Source organism: Gracilinanus agilis, chromosome 4 (genome assembly GCF_016433145.1).
Source record: "Gracilinanus agilis isolate LMUSP501 chromosome 4, AgileGrace, whole genome shotgun sequence".
In the NCBI taxonomy this organism is placed as follows: Eukaryota; Metazoa; Chordata; class Mammalia; order Didelphimorphia; family Didelphidae; genus Gracilinanus; species Gracilinanus agilis.
Window position 1 is genome coordinate 475,692,421 of NC_058133.1, and position 12,406 is coordinate 475,704,826.

The window sequence follows — 12,406 nt, forward strand, 5'->3', positions numbered from 1 at the left end:
ATTATTTCATCACAGAGGTGGGTCTTTACCTAAACAAAATGCCAGGGAAGCTTCTAGCTAATCCATTTTACTTTCAAATGGGTCAGAGTTCACCATGGCTGATCAGCCTTGCCTTTAATACTTTCAAGATCTTATCAAAAGACCAAAGGTCCTAGCCCAATTTGATAGCTTGGGGGATTTGGGAGTAAACTTAATTCAATATTAATTTTCCTTATTTTTATTTCTTCAATTTCTTTTTCTAATCTTATTGTTATAGCTAGCATTTCTAGTACACTATTTTTTTTTAAACCCCTTACTTTCTGTCTTAGAATCAATTGATTTTAAAGGAGAAGAGTGTTAAGGGCTAGGCAATGGGGATTAAGTGACTTGCCCCGGGGCCCCCCAGCTAGGAAGTGTCTGAGGCCACATTTGAACCCAGGACTTCCCATGCTTCAGTTTCTTCATCTTCCGTGGTTACCATGAGAATAATATGAGGTACCTGTAAAACACTTTGCAAGCTACAAAGTGCTACATAAATGCTGTGATTATTATTGGAAAAGAATTATTATTTTTTAAAAAGTTGAGGCCCTTTGAGATGGATAGGATGATTACTGACAATAGAGGCAAGAAAAATGCTCAATTCTTTTTCTTTAAAGCCTTTACCTTATGTCTTAGAAGAGAGACTACCTATTGGTTCTAAGGCAGAAGAGCAGTAAGGGCTAGGAAATTGGGGTTAAGTGACTTGCCCAGGATCACATAGTTAAGTGTCTTAGGCCAGGTTGAACCCAGGACCATCTGTTTTTAGACATGACTATCTAGCTGTTCAATTCTTATTTTGCTATAGTCTTTGCCAAGGAGAATAACCTTTGCCCGGGAAATAAAAGAACAAAAATGGCTAACAAGGAACTGGTCCTCAGGCTAGTATGGGAGCAGACAGTTTCCTTTGATGAATTCAAGTCATACAGACCAACTGAACTACATTTATAAGATCACAGAAAACAGGAGAGGCACCCATGACTGGAGAAGGGCAAATGTTCACCTTTTCCAAAAAGGGAAGAAAACAGTTTGTTATATATCATTCATTTTGACTTTGATTCCTGGAAAAATTATAGAATGGGTCATTAAAGAGATGGTTGACAAGCATTTAGAAAGGGAAGTAGTCATTCTAAAGAGCCAGCATGGTTTCATTAACAATTTGTGCCAGGAAAAACTCATTTAAAAAAAATAGTCATCAATCTGGTAGATAAGGAGTCTGTTGTACATATGCTTTCAACACCCACATTTTAGCAGAGTTGTGAACAAGCATCTTATACTATGATTGTGTAGAGAAGATGAAGAGATATAAACAAGGTGAAAATACAGTTAAATGAATTCAGATGTGGCTGGATAGACTCAAAGAGTAGCTAGTTCAAAGTTATTGTGGCATAAAGTCTGGAGAACTTCAGGGACCAGTGTTTGGCTCTGCACTGTTTGACATAATTATCAGTAACTCAAATAAAGGCACAGATGGCACACTCATCACGTTTGAAGATGACAGAAAGTTGGGAGAGATAGCTAAAACAGTGGATTGCCAGAATCAGGATTAAAAAAAATAATAATCCTGAAGACAAGCTTGATTGGCCTTAATTTAATAAAATGAAATTCATTAGGGATAAATGTGGAGAGTCTTATGACTTGTGTACAAAAGTCAAGTTCATAAGTACAAGATGGGGGAGGCATGTTTAGACAACAGTGATTTTGAAAAAGACCTGAGGTTTTAGAAGACTCAATGTGAGTCAGCGATATGAGGTGGCAGCCAAAAAAAAGCTCATGCCATCTTGGGTTGCATTAAGAAAGGCATAGTTTCCAGGAACAGGGTGCTGCTAATCCTACTGTACTCTTCTGTCAGACTTCATTTGGAATCCTTCTGTTCTGGACACCACTGATTAAGAAGGACATTGAATATCCAGAGGAGGGCAGCTAGTATGGTAAGGGGATTGGAGTCCACCTCCCATGAGGATCAATTGAAGAAACTGGCTGAAGATCACCTTAGGATTTTCACCGGATCATTCCAAGGTCTTCTGTCTATCTTCTTTTCCTGGCTTTGCCTCCATTTCATCATGTACATTTGTTTTTAACAATCTAAATTGACTACTGAGTTCTTGTTCATTCCTGTTAGTCTCTTCAGAGAAATGGCCACTTTCCCCCTTCCTGATTATAACTGTTTCCCTTTGTGTCTTCAGATTTTCATTCTTGAGCATCTGTCATCACAGCTGTGTTCCAATATCTGAAGGGTTGTCAAGTGGAAGGATTAGATATGTTCTGTTTGGGGGCCGCTGGGTGGCTCAGTGGATAAAGTACCAGGCCAAAAGATGGGGGTTCTTGGGTTCAAATCTGGCCTCAGACACTTCCTATCTGTGTGACCCTGGGCAAGTCACATAACCCCCATTGCTTTAACCCTTAGCATTCTTCTGCCTTGGAATCAATACTTAATATTGATTCCAAGGTGAAAGGTAAGGGTTATATATATATATATTTGTTCTGTTTGATCCTCGAGGGTAGAACCTGTAGTGATGGACTTAAGTTGCAAAGAGGCAATCTCTCCAGAAAGTCCATTACATTTTTGGATAGCTTTAATTTTGTTAGGAAGTTTTTCCTGATATCTAATTGCCTCTTTGCAACTTAAAATGCTCTTGATATTGTAGAGAAATAGCAGTGGAATAGACTGTCATTTTTCATCCCTTAACTTGCCCACCTTATTTTTCAGGCATACACATTCTCTGATAATATCATTTATACTCATCTCTAGCACAGTTCTTCCCTATGTAGGATAGGAACATTGTAAAAGTTTACCAACTTCTAGCCATCCTTTTATAGTCTGTTGGACATAAAAAAGTTAAGTTGTGGGATGACAGGGGACTCTATACCTGACACAAGTGTCACCAATGCCCTCTAATGGCTAGGCAGAGCATACCAGACAGAAGCCACTTCTGCTAATTGGCTCATTTCCTTGTCTAAGTATTAAAACTCAGTCTTGACAGGCCTTGAGAGCTTCCCAAGGGCTTTGAAGGACATCTTCAAACCCTGATTCCTCTAACCTCCTTTGGATTAAAACATTAAAATGCAAACAGCCATCTGGGAGAAGAACCATTAAAATGCTGCTGATACTTCACCTTGCATTAATCAGACTAGTTATCTAGACATTTGGGAGAGAATGGGATGTGCTACTAGCTCTGGGCAAAACCATGCCTTAGAGGAAGCTTTTATGGAGCATTTCTTACCTTTCTCTTTACTTTTTCCTCCACGAATACTCCTGTTGGCCAATTGATTTAGGGAAGAAAACAAAACCAAGGGGGAGTGCTTTGGAAAGCCTTCAGAATATTATATGTATTTCGTGTGTTTGGCAAATCTTACTCTTGAAGAAATACACCTCTAGGAATGAAATTTCAAACAGAATCCTAGGGCAATGGGAGAGGTTTTCCCTAAAAGTCATACCAAAGGGGTAAATGTTGACTTCATTTATGCATAAGGCTGGAGATTATGGAGAATTACACTATGATGACAAGATGTCAGGGAATGATCCAGACCATGGAGCTTCTATTGGAAGTTTAAGTGCCATGGTTAGGCAAGTAGTAAGAGAATAAGGGGTACCTTGGGATGGAGAAGCATCTTAAAGGGGAAAACAAAAAGCACATGGGAGTTGGGGGACCCTATATCAAATTTATTTCCTTCTCAATTTGTTTAGGATTAACTCTTTTCTCAATTATCCAGGTCTGATCATTCTAGGTTTGCCCATTTTTCTCCTTGCTGTTATACATCTACCAAAGAATGGAGAAAGGAAAAGAAAGGAGATGGACATCTTTGGCCAAAATCAAGGCTTATGAATAGTGGGAATTCTAACTAACTATGTGACTTAGAGTAAGCTATTTAATCTCTTTGGGCCAAAAGTTTCTTCAACTGTACAATGAGGGGTAATGCTGAGGTCTCTTCTAAGTGTTGACAATTTATGATAGTTTAAATACCTTGTTAAAAGTTTTCTGCCCATGCCAATTTTGAAAATTCTGAGGTATCATTTCATACTCAAAAATGGGCAAAAATGGTAAAAGTAGGAAAAAATTCAACAACAGGAATTAAAGAAGATAGACATAGTAACTGACTGCTGGTAGAGCTGTGAATTGGTCTGCCTGTTTTGGAAAACAATTAGGAATAACTTGAGAAGTTATAAGACTGTTCATTCGATTCAACAAAACAAATCAAACATTTATTAGGTGACATTTTAAGCAAGGCCTACAGCTGATGCGACCAAAAGCTGCAATCGTCCCTTGTCCTAAAGAGCTTCCACTGTATTGGCCAGCAATTGACTGGGTTTATATCTCACGGAGTTTACTGAAAAGGAAAATCCCATCTGTATGAAAATATCCATAGTACTGCAACTGCAATCATTGGGGAATAGCTGAAATAACCAACATATACAATGTGGTCTGTGAATGTAATGTCATATTACTGAATTATAGAGAATAAAGAATATCAAGTAGTCAAAGCACACAGGTAAGACCTCTATGAAGTGAGGCAAAGCCAATCCAAAAGAATAATCAATATACACAATTATGAAAATCATAAGATGACTTTGGAAGTCAATGTATCCATCAGATCTGACAAATACGGATTGAGAGTCAAGCCTAGAGATGGGAGGTCCTGAGTTCAAATCTAACCTCAGACACTTACTAGCTATGTGACCCTGGGCAAGTCACTGAACCCCCCCTCACCTAACCTGTACTGCTCTTTTGTTTTGGAACCAACACACAGGGTTGATTACATTGGTCATAATCACAGTTAGGAGATTTGCTTAACTGGAGGAATTATACATTGTGGGGGATTTAATTGTGAGGACTGCGAAATTTTCTATGATGTAAGCCAAAATTTAACAAAAAGGAATAAAGAAAAAAAGAAAAAAATTGGTTAAGAAGGTAGTTTGCTTTGGAAAAGATATTGGTTATATTTTAGAAAGTGATTTCTGGTATAAATTAAGATGAAGAGTATTATTACACAAACTAACAAGATTGTTATCAGCCTGTTAATGTGTCTGCAGAAATGAACTGTTATCTGAACTTAATTAGGTGGAAAGGCTAAATTCTAGACCTGTTTAAATGAACCAGAGTGACATCTGTGGAACTAGTAGTTACCTTTTACTTATCAAAGCTGTTCCTAGCACAAACATACATAAAAATCTATCAGATGATTGTGAAGAGCTATAATGTAGTGACTGGGAGTATGGAGAAGGGAGAAAATAGAAGATACTAGAATAGAAGGGGGCAAAAGTACTCTGCTTTCTAAAATAGCTGGCAATACCTGTGCCACACTACATACATACATTCCAAAGCCTTTCAACAGAAAGCATTTGTGCTCTCAGTCTCTCACATACACATAAGTTTATTAAGAATCCATTCAGAAATTTTCTTGTTTCTGTATCACTAATACTCAAGCCCAGAGTCTTGCACATAGTAGGGAACTTAATAAGTACTTAAACATTGAATTGAATCCAAGAGTCCTTACTTATTTCCTTACATGGGAAAAAGCTCTCTCATTCTTCAATCTTAACCCATCTTCTCTTTCTCTGCAATCCCACCCTAGACATAGATGCTATTTAACTTAGGTTATGAAAAGAAGTCTTAAGACTGGTGTCTACTTTAGAGTCTGAAACCAAGAACCAAACAGTCAGGTACGGATTAGAGAAAGATTTATTTTCATTACCAGAGGTGGAGAATAGGCAGGGAACCCTGAAATATTCTGAGGCACATTAGCTTTAAAAACTCCTTAGCTTGGCATTTAAAGCTTTCCACAATCTGGCTCCCACCTACATTTCCAGTTTTATTTCATTCTGTTCTTCTGTTCAAACATGATGTTCTAGTCAAATTGAACTACTAGCTATTTTTAAAATGTACTGCTGCCTCCTATCAGTCTTTTGGGAACTTGGTCAATCAAGGCTTAGGTGTGAAACCTCTTCCATGAAGCCTTATCTGGTTCTCTGTTGTCAGTGTTCTTTTCCTCTTCAATTTTTTTTGCATCATACTTAATCATGTAGAGCAATGGTTCCCAAACTTTTTTGGCCTACCGCCCCCTTTCCAGAAAAAATATTACTTAGCACCCCCTGGAAATTATGAAACTATTTACTGAACTCAGAATAGAATGTAATACAAAAGTGTGGCCATCACCGCTCCCCTGGATTGCTGAGCACCCACCAGGGGGCGGTGGCGCCCACTTTGGGAATCACTGGTGTAGAGGCTTACTTTATATGTCCCCCAACAATCCTAGCAGAGAATAAACTTCTTAAGGGCAGGAACTGCTTCATTTTTAAATCCCTGGCATCTAGCATAGAACTTGATGAAGTCTTTGCTTACTTTCAGAAAAAAGAAAATCAAAGTAAACTATATTGAAATGTGGAATATAAGTGTAGGAGTCCAAGTATACATTAATCTTAATATTATTTTAAGGGTGCTCAAAAAGCTGACTCTAGTATTTCTTATGATAGATTTCTATAACCTTGAGTTAAATTGAACCTCAACCTAGCCAAATTTCTAGCCCTTCCCTAAGGCTACACTCCAGAAGACTGGTCAGTTATCTCAGTCTCCTTATTTTACCAATAACAATCAATTAACATATGTACCAAGACCGTAGGCTAGTGATTCCCAAAGTGGGAGCTACTGCCTCCTGGTGGGTGCTGCAGCGATCCAGGGGAACAGTGATAGCCACACTTTTTTTGTATTACATTCTATTCTGAGTTCAATAAATAGTTTCATAATTTCCAGGGGGCGCTAAGTAATATTTTTTCTGGAAAGGGGGCAGTAGGCCAAAAAAGTTTGGGAACCACTGCCTTAGGCCATATGGATTCCTGATCTAGGTGTTTGCTCTACCTATTGTTTTAGGTTCCAACAGTTGGTTGGAATCTCCTGATGATTACCTCATAATGTTAATGTATCAGACCACTTGTCTTTTCCCTTCCCCCTATACTGTTGTAACCCCAATAAAAGAGCAGTATGTCAGCTAAGAGTTAAGCTCTTTACCATCAGAGCTTCATCGCAGGGACACTCTGAAATATGGAAGTTCTTTTCCACCAGACCTTGCTTATTGTCTGACTACCTTATGCCAGAACTTTCTTTGTCTGTGTGTCTTTATTCTCGTCTTATGTTTTCTTTCCATTAGTCCTTAGCCCATAACCCATTTTCTCTCAGCCCCTGGTTCTCCTTTCTGAGTGTCCTACTCACCAGGAACCTTTGTGGAGCCACTGGATGGCTTCAGTAAGAGAAATCAACCTTTGGTTTGCCTTCTAACTATCAGAAAAGCCCTAGAGGAGAAACCTCTAGGTAACTTTCCAAAGTGGGTATGAAGTAGACTAAATAGGTTAAAGAATAAAGTAGAATCGAAGTAGATTAATCCGTCCCTGCATTATTTAAGAAACTGACCTAGGTCCTCCAGATGGGCAAACAACCTAGGCAAGTGAAGGGTCAGAGTCCTAAATCCCCCCCCCCCCCCCCCCCCGCAGATATCAAAAGGACACCAGTATAAACAAATAGGTCAGGATGGAATACAAGGTAAACACTCATAGTTAACTGGGGATGAGTGTTTAGGTACAAACAAATAGGTCAGGATAGAAGGCAAGGTAAACATATAGCTAACTAATGTTGAGTGTTTAGGTTTATGTGAAGAGTAAATATCCTAAATGTCACCCACTTATCACTACTTATGTTTTGTGATGAGTTTTGTCTTGACAAATAAGAACCTGAATGTGAAAGGAAATAGCCTTGCATCTTGTCATGATAATCCAATACAGCTTCCACTAGGGAAGGCTGTCCCAGCTGGTAATAATAATTTTTTTCTCTTTTCTCCTTCTTTAACCAATAAATAATGGTTCCAATAGTTGAATTTCTGGGTGTCTGGACTCGTGTTACAAAGTATCCCACTTCAGGTATATGACTAGGAAAACATGGTTAACAATTCATTTTAGCTGGATTAAGAAATAAAACAGATTTATTGTTTGTATGTAGAAGAGAATGTGGAAAACAATTCTGAAAGGCACTTGATTGATTCAACTTGAATTTCCTTCCCATTAAATTAACATGGTATAAAAAATAAAACTAATAGGTGTATTGGATCTTGACAAGAAGGTTTCCTTCCTGGAAGGAGGAGACTCTTTCTTTGTTGGGCTTGGATCCCTATGTATCTGACTGGGATCTTTATTCCTTCCTGGGAGAGATAGTTCCCCCTCTATCTACTTCACTCACCAGTCACCAAGAAGAAGCAGCCAGTTCTGACTTCTTCCAAACTGTTTGGGCAATCTGGGACCTACTAAAGGAAAAAGGAAAGCCTTGGGGGTAGGAATTCAACCATACTAAAAGTGTGGGATATTCACATACAAAGTTATAGATATACACAAATAAAACAAAATCAGAAAGACACAAGACTCTACCAAAAAGAAATTGAATAAACTGTGGGTCAACATTAAAAGTTGTGTTTATGTGATTTTTTTCCCCTCTAAAGTGAAATATTTACTCTTAGAAGTTATGTTGTGAAAGGGAATTTTTTTATTCCCTTTGTCTATTTTAAGTTAATCAATCAGGAACTTTATGGTGTGTAAATAGAATTAGCTGGAGCCCATTAATAGTCAAGTAAGAATTCAAAACCTCCGCCCTCGCCATTGTCTCCTGTCTCCTCCCGAGTCTGCTGGCCAAGAGCCCACTCCCTCCTAACCCAGGAGATTTAAACTCTTCTCTGCTTAGAGACGTAGGCGTCCCCACGCCCAAAGAACCGGAAACGGAAACCCGTTGGACCACGGGAAATGTAGTTTGACAATTTCCCCGTGTCCATAGAAAATATATATACTTTTAGATGACATCTCCCAAATTTCACTTTTACAATGGTGCCTTCTTTAAATGAGTCACTTTCTTGATTCAGCGAGTTAGCAAGCTTCTTTTCCTGAAATTTCTCTCAAAAAAATTTTTTTAATCTTAGATTTTATGAAAATTATACAACTCCCCGAGGAGGGTGTTGACCAACACCTAGATCAAACCAGGATACATGCCTGAGTTATGGAATATATGAATCAATTCTCAAAAGAAAAACATAAAACATAAAAAAACCCAAATAGAAGAAAAAAATTAAATTTTTGGGAAAAAAACATCAAAATCAAATTATATATAAAAACTCTGAGTAAGCAAGAATAAGCCCATAATAGGTCTTTGAATCAGGGGCCCAATTAAAGGGATTTATGTCCCACCAGACTGTAGACAATTATAACAATATAGAACTTTTCTCATTGGCAGCCAGGACTATAGAAAATTGCCATACTATTAGAGAGAAAAAAAGGAATAGATTTTGAAGTTAAAGGGAAATATGTTTCCCTGGTCTGATTTTACCTTTGATCTCAGAGATAGGGGAGCCAAAATGGCAGCCAAACTAAGGGACTTGTCAGAAATGTGGCACGGGGAAATCCTGCGTCTGACGTTGTCAAACAGCCGCTTCCTCGAACCTCAAAACAAGTCCTCTGTCTTGGCGTAGATTCTCATCAATCCCACCAGGATTGGTTGGTCTCTTTGACCTTGTGCTTCTTGGCACTGTACAGCAGCTCTTTTGTGATCCCTTCTTTCTGAAATCAGACACAATTGTTAGTAACAGTTTCATGATATTTAACAATCAATGGCAGGTTTCCATAGTCTAAAGCTTTTAGACACACACACACACACACACACACACACACACACACTATGGCTAATGAATATTTTAAACTTTCCTATTGCAAATAAAAAGAAAAGCAATAATAAATTAAAAAAAAATTCATAGTTCACATTCCATGACAATGTGTCAGCCAAAACAGTGTCCAACTTATCTATGGACTTTTGTAATGGTATTATCTCTGGTTCAATCATAGGAGTAAAAATGAAAAATAATTGCATTACAGGATATAGTCAATCAGTGTCAATAGAAGGTGCCTGTTTTACGTATGAGCAATGAATCCAAGTCCTTTTCTCCAATTTTGATAGCTGTTGGGAATGGTTAACAGGAATTGGAACGGACTTTCCCAGGCAGGCTGAGTTCCTCGGTGCACTGGAAGTTCTTTATGTACACCTTGTCTCCTGGGTGTAGGTCGTGAAGTGAGAAGTCTATAGGTCCTGCTTGTATTGTAGCTCTGGATTCATGTAGTTCTCGCAATTTGATCTGTAAGTCCTGTATTCAATAGAAGTGTCCCTCCCCTAGTAATGATGTGCATGCAGGAGAAAAAGGCTTAGCCTGTATAGAGGGATGTCCAAAAAGCATTTCAAATGGTGAGATGTGTAGGTCTCCCCTAGGCCTACTTTGAAGATAAACTAGAGCTAGAAGGAGAACTTCAGGCCATTTTAAATGAGTCTCAGTGCACAATTTTCCAATCATAGTTTTAAGATCTCTATATTCATTCTCTCAACTTGGTCTGAGCTCTGGGGATGATATGGTACATGGAATTTGGGAGTAATCCCCAAACAAGAATAAATCTGAGACAAAACAGTCGGTAAAATGAGTTCCTCCATCTGAATCAATATATGCTGGCAGACCAAAGCGAGGAATAACCTCTTTTAAGAGCAACTTGGCAACAAAAGCTGCTGTTGCTCAGTGCTAGGAAATCCTTCTGGCCATATGGCCAGCTAATCCACTATGACTAGACAAAATTTATGACCAGCCTTTGGCATCATGATAAAGTCAATGTGTAAATGCTCAAAAGGTGTTTTAAGTCAGAGGATATCCACCAAAAGCTTTGCCATGAAAGGCATGTTGGTTATAGCTTTGACAGGCGGGGTAGGCTGCACATACTATAGAGGCTATGGTAGTTATACCAGGGGCTATCCATTCTCTCTCTTTTTTTTTAACCCTTAACTTCTGTGTATTGGCTCCTAGGTGGAAGAGTGATAAGAGTGGGCAATGGGGGTCAAGTGACTTGCCCAGGGTCACACAGCTGGGAAGTGTCTGAGGCTGGATTTGAACCTAGGACCTCCCATCTCTAGGCCTGACTCTCAATCCACTGAGCTACCCAGCTGCCCCTATCCATACTCTTTTATCAGAGTCTACAATGCCCTGGGTACCAAAGTGACCGTTTTTATGAATGGATAAGCGTATTTAGTGATAAAAACTTCTAGGGAGTAGGGGTTTTCCTTCAGATGGTACCCATACTCCATTGTTCTGTTTTGCTTTAAACTTTTGCTTCCATTTTTCCACTTCCTGCTCATTATAAGAAAGAATAAATTTGAGTTGTTACTAGTTACCAAAGTTAAAATTAATTCAGGTCCTTGTAAGGCAGCAAGTTTTGCCCCAGTATCTGCTCAGTGGTTTCCTCTAGAGACAGGGTCAGTTCTACCTGTATGGACAAAGCAATGAACTTACAGCAAGGGCTTCAGGTAGCTGGAGATAGACAAAGGGAATAAAAAATTCCCTTTCACAATGTATATCATAGTCAGGGGAAAGGGAGAGAAAAGGGTGGTAACAATCAAGTGATATTGTTTACAGAGGGGAAGAACAGATCTGCTCATTAGAAACATGTATATAATTTCATTGTTAAAAGTTCAAGACTTTGCATTGGTGATAACCATCAAGGTCCTTTCTAAAAATTTAAGATATTTAAAATTCAAATACTTGTCAAACACATATTATCACTTATGGATGGCATCAGATGACCTCGCAAGAAAAGAACTTTGTTTAAACAAATGACTAAATGACAGATGACCACATAAATATAAAGAGGTTCCTAATTCACAAAATTTCTACTGGTTATTTTCTGCCATAGGCATTAGAAGAAATAAGGGAAGAAAAATAAGCTAGTTACAAGGATGATCATTAATTATAATGATTATCTTTCTAAGTATTGTTAGAAATGTCTGCTGTGTTTAAGTATGAGATTGAGCCTCCTAGCAAATAAACTTAAAGTCCTAAAGTTAATTCCAACAGACATTAGTGATTAGGATGACAATTATACTACTAGTTTCCATAATGTTACTGTTCTTATTTTGTTCTCTCCTTGATCTTTTTGTTAAATGCCAACATAAACAAAGATTCCTTTGGTAAAGGTCTACATCGACAACTGTGGCTGGAAGCCGTACTGTGTCTGAATAGTAGCACTAAGCCTATAGACATATTACAGTTCTAAAATTTAACATACCTCAAATTTTCCCCACATAATGAAGCCACATTTATTGCAATGCCTGATGGTGACTCTGGCTCTTGAACAGAACAAAAATGTGCTAGGTCCTGTCAAACTGGAAAAGATTTGAGTACTTTTCTTTCAAGAAGCAGCCCTGCTCAGTCAGGACTGACTCCTCACCAAAGGGCTGGTGATCAGGAGACTTCTCTCTTCAGGGAGAGCAAAGAAGGTGTCAGAAGAGTTGGTAGAGGAAGCAGCCAGTCTCATACCCCCAAAATACTGAAGCACCCA